The following is a 5,597-nucleotide window of genomic DNA, read 5'->3' on the forward strand; positions in this document are numbered from 1 at the left end:
TTGATTAAAGTTCCTCGCTCTATCAAACATATGAGGTCTTTATAAAAAGCCCTCATATTTGAGCAGCCGAATAAATAAATCTTTTGCCTCTCTAAGCAGCATTGAGGCATCACGTCTTGAAAATATATCCGCATTTTTAAACAGATATAAATATATATAATATATTATCTTCAGTAAAAAATATTATCTTTAGTAAAATTATGTAACTAGCTTTTGTTTTTAAAATGAAAAGTGCGAATACTAGTTGAAACGATATTTTATTTATTCTAAAACAAAAATGTAAATCAATCATTGTCAAAATATTTTTATTACATACTTAGAAAGGTATATAACTAAACGATATAAAAATTGCAATTAATTTTGTTGCTGGTTCAATTTTAATTATCTGATGTTTCAGTAAGTTGGTATTGTTTAATTTCTAAATAAAGTGATGATAGGAACAGATAGGTTAGAGTTAGAGTATAACTGCCTGACTGAGATGTAACTGAATAATAATATGTTAATAAAAAATGCTAGAACATTTTATTTTATAATAAAATAATAACTATTATTTATTTATAATTTACTTATAAAATAAAGTGTTCCAGAATTTTTTATTAACATAATATTATTATTCACATCTCAGTCAGGCAGTTATATTCTAACCTATCTCTTACTATTATCACAAATTAATAAAATTAATAAACAAAACATTGTGAAATGATTGAAGCCGAGAGAAACAGTTTAACAAAGAATATTTGCCTTAAGATAATTTTTAATAATAATGATCATGTCAATAATAATAATAATAATATGGGTGGAGAGAAAGTTCTAAGTCTTTGCGCAGAACCACCTGTATATTTTTCTCAAACTGTTTTTGATTCAAATGGCATTGTGTTTAGTAAAAAAAACTACTAATAATAATTTTGTATTTAAGAGTATAAGGTACATAAATATTTTTACCATTTTCACTTTCAATATTTCATATTTCATTTGTGGGTATAATATTTATGCATCATAACAGATGTTATATTTATTCCACAAAATTTTGTTTAATAATTGTTTCATTCAGATAATGATTGTTGTGTGAAAAAACTAGAATTAGTATAGTTAGGTATTAATATCGCTAGTAAACTATGTTTTATTGATTTGGGGTGTTTTGTCAAAATTCAAAGTACGATTTTTGGAACTAGAACATTAGTACTAGATTTACAGGGTGACCTAGGCATCAAGGCAAAACGGCGTGAAAAGTAAACCGTTTTATTCAATAAAAAATTATCAAGTATTTTAACATTTTACAATCCTGGTTAAATAGTCCAACTTTGATGAAACTTGCCAGCAAACTTTAGTATATTTTTTTTAAGGAGAGCCTCTCAAAGTCGAGTGATTTTAAAGAATTTAATTTCATAGTTCAACAAAAAGTCTTAATTCTTGAAAACTTGGGCCAGTTGTATTAATGTTTTGATTGTGGTCCTAGAAATGTTATCGCAGTTCAGGTTCCAGAGTTTAAATGAACAAAATTAGTTAAAATTAACCACAGTAACCTGAAAAATGTCATAGTATCACGAAAGCTCTAGGTCGCACTTAAAAGCTCATAATTTTCTAAAGCGCGAGATAATTATTTTAACTTCCCGTAGGGAAAGTTATTATAGTAATCGCAAAAAAAATGTTTGTGTATCTTTACGTTTCAAAGTTTTTGAAAATTTTGGCATACATTAAAAAAATGGATGCATGTGTGTGTGTAAGTGTGTGTGCGTGTGTGTGTGTATGCGGACACAAATTTCGTCGACGATTTTGGGAACACCGATCAACCGATTTAAATAATTCAAAAAAAATTCGGTTCGTATTGATAAGAAGACGAGCTAACTAGTTTTTGTGAAGGTAGGTTTAGCCATTCCGTAGATACGGGGCAAAAAGTGCCTAAAACAGTAACTCAGTTTTTAAAAGAACGAAGCGTCCGATTTTAATAATTCAAAATACATTTTACTTGTTCTTGTCAATACTTTTGCATTGACAAGAGAAGAACTAATTCATTTATGGGAAGGCAGGATCAGCGGTTATGGACTTTCAATAAAAATAAGGTAAAAAGTGTAATTTGGCGGTCAAAAAGTTATTAGACATATGCAATCAAATTATCAGATATTTTATAGAGATTTTAATTATGCGTACACATTTTGTGTAAATTTACTTGGGTTCTGTACCAAGATTTTTAAATACGGTACGGGAAGTTCCAGCAATTTGCCTTAAGGCACGATGCCATACACCCCACTAGTTTCTTTTTCAGGACAGTATAGGTCAATACTATCACCCCGTTTCGGCTTGAGGTTAAGGTATGGGACCCTGTATATCTAGGTCAGGTATGAAACTTCGGAATAATAATTGTAACGAGTCATTGAATTTTTTTTTTCTTTCGTCACAAATAAAATTACTTGCGCAGTATGCTAATTTGTTTTAGAATTTCATATTATTAATATATTAAGAAAGGAAGCATATACCATTATAGCAGCTGTTTTCTGCTCTAGTAGAAACATCGTATGTAACATATCATTTTAAATTCACCATATATGAAAACACCGCTACCCCCATAGTTGTCTTGAATACATTTCCTTGGTTTGATCTCAATCTTCAGCATCAACACAACAAAGGCATATACGCACAAAATACGTCAAATATTAAAATAGAACAACTCAGAGTTTGCAAATAACATGAAATCTCATGCATAGATACGCCCGAGGAATACGTGATATGTGATATGCGATATTACAGCTCGAGGCAAACATATCTATGACATATTTGCAGAGGAGGAAAAAATGTTATTAAATGCGCACTCTGTCACGTGCATGCAAATGATATTTTGTTGACAGGAAAATGTTCTAATGTATCATATTGCTTTCAGAATATATTTAAATTTAAAATACATATATTTACATTAATTTAGCATCCCATTTATTAATCACTGTAGGTCCGGAAAAAAGAGTCAAAGTTCTGATGTCTGTTCATCTGACTGGGGTTAGAGCAAGTTTCTGAACGCGGTGCAGATCATTTATATAACTCTCATTAATATAATAATAATAATAATTGATATTATTATTGTAGAGTGTCCGTGACGCAATAGCTGTTTTTAACTTTCCGTAGGGTAAGTTATAGTAATGGGCCGAAAATTTTTGCATATCTTCATGTTTTAGTAGTTTCTGAACATTTGGCATTTGGCACAGAAAAAATGGATGTGTGTGTGTTTTGTGTTTCTGCAGTTTTTCGTCTATGTTTTTGGGCATACGGATCAACCGATTTGATTGGTCGATTCCTATTGAGAGAGAGATGTGTTGATCAGTTTTTAACAAAAGTCGATCCAGCCGTTTTGGAGTTACGGAGCAAAGAGTGCAGAAAATAGAAATCGAGCTTTTGGGAGAACGGAGAATCCGATTTGAATGATCAAGAAAACATTCAATTCGTAATGATGGAGATAAGTGGTGATAACGTTTTGGTAAAGGCACATCCAGCTGTTTCAGAGATACGAAGCTAAATGTGCAAAAATGGCAGTTTTTAAGAGAACTTAGCATCCGATTTGAATGATTCAAAGAACTTTCTTTTTGTGTTGAGAAAACAGTTGCTTTAGAGAAAAGAAAAAAAAATTAATTTCTAAAAAAAATTTTTTTTGTATATCAAAAACAATTTGGATTTTAACACAAATTCTAGCTAAAGTTCTGATGCTCACTTATATACTTCAAATAAATAATTTTAACTTTGAAATTCTCTGTAAATATGTTTTATAAATATGAAATAAGATCCTTGATGAACTCCGCTTGATTAAGTTTTATTTATTTACTTTTATGTAAACATATATAAGTTACAGTATTTATAATAATCTATTTGAAAACATTTAATTATCCTCGAATATTTCATTACGGTAGGGGAAGTTTCAGCAATTTGCCTTAAGACACGATGGCATACACCACTAGTTATGTTTAATAATTACACTGAATACAGATACTTTTCTTTTTCGAAGAACCAGATAAAATTTTTATATTAAGCTACATCAGATCTTTAAATAGAGGTCGAACAAAATTTTTTGGTTGTAATTAAGTGTTTACGTTTATTTAAATATGTTAACTAGTTGAAGAAAACCTATCGAATAATGTTTTCCTTATAACAAATTGAGTTATAATATAATTTTATTGCTTCAATGTTAAAAAGGTTAGGTATAAGGTAAGTACTTTATTTGTGGAGCTGCGCGAACAATTATTTCAATGAGAAAAAAATTAAGTCGACTATAAGTAAGCATATTCATTTTTGTAGTTTGAAATTTATCATAGAAAAATAAAATTTGTTTAACCACCTTCATTTTGATTGCCACATTTTACAAAAGCTAGTACAAAATATTCTACGCTTTAAGCATATTTTAATACAAAAGTAATTATGGCATCCCGCTCATAAATATTCAGAAAGTTCAAATAATAAAAATTTTATTCCACACGAATTTAATTTAACCCTACAGAGATGAAATTAAGCACAGATACTAATCCAGATTAATAGAAAAAATCTTTGCAGTCCCTAATATATAGATATTTATTTCATTTTTATGATCGAACTTATAAACTATATGTAATAATTATATATAGGTATATGTACATAAAAACTTAACACATAAAGGTTTGTATATAAAATAATAAAAATACATTATCTGTATTTGAAAACTGATGGAAAAACTTTGCGACGTAAAATGGTTTGATATATCCAAACAATTTGATAGTCATCAAACGCAGGCCAAATAAATTGATTCTCAGAAAGTTTAAGTTGCCCAAGAAATAGAGGATCATTTTGGTAAATTAAATTCGCAACAAATAATTATTTTTTCTAAAAGTAAACGATAGCAGTCGATCAATTCGCATCATTTATAATCAAGAAGGTTTAAGATTTATATCTCGATCCTTACGAAATCAGAAGTCGTTTGACCACAATATCTTAACTAAAGCTCAGCTTTTTTTGTAATTGGAATAAATTCTTTCAATGTCAAATTTTGTGCGCTTTATATTTATATAACAATGTATGTCAGAGTTATTTTTGAGAGCCAAATAATTGGTCATTTGACTTTTCCTTTATTTGAAAACTAACAGTTCATTTAACTTGCGAATAATTTCAAGGCATTTTGTCCCGTCAGATAAATCATATCAAAACCGCCGAGCTTAAGAAAACGTGACGAAAATGACCTTGTGTCGCCCATCGTTAGAGTAGGATAAATTGCTAAAAGGACATTATGCAGACATGAAAAAGATGAGCAAATAAAACCGTGCATTAATATCTACTTAGCAATAAATCTTTTCGACGGAGCCAGCCAAAAAGATATTGCGATTCTGTCAGCGAACTTTACGAAAAATGGCTTAAATATCACCCATGCGATGAATACGAGATATAAAACACATGTTCATTACCTCACATCGATGTTATTTATTGATCAGGTGGGATGAAAATTTTGATATAGATACGTAATTTGTATTTTATGGTACATACACACGGTAATGGTGTTACTGCTCGTCAGGCATATATTTTATCAACCAGTTTAGAGAGCTGTTAAATTATTTATATGCAATCAAGTACAAAAAATGATGAAGCATCATATC

Source organism: Ctenocephalides felis, unplaced genomic scaffold (assembly GCF_003426905.1).
Source record: "Ctenocephalides felis isolate EL2017-DRISC unplaced genomic scaffold, ASM342690v1 CF-g0.4_SCAFFOLD_03571, whole genome shotgun sequence".
Taxonomy (NCBI): domain Eukaryota; kingdom Metazoa; phylum Arthropoda; class Insecta; order Siphonaptera; family Pulicidae; genus Ctenocephalides; species Ctenocephalides felis.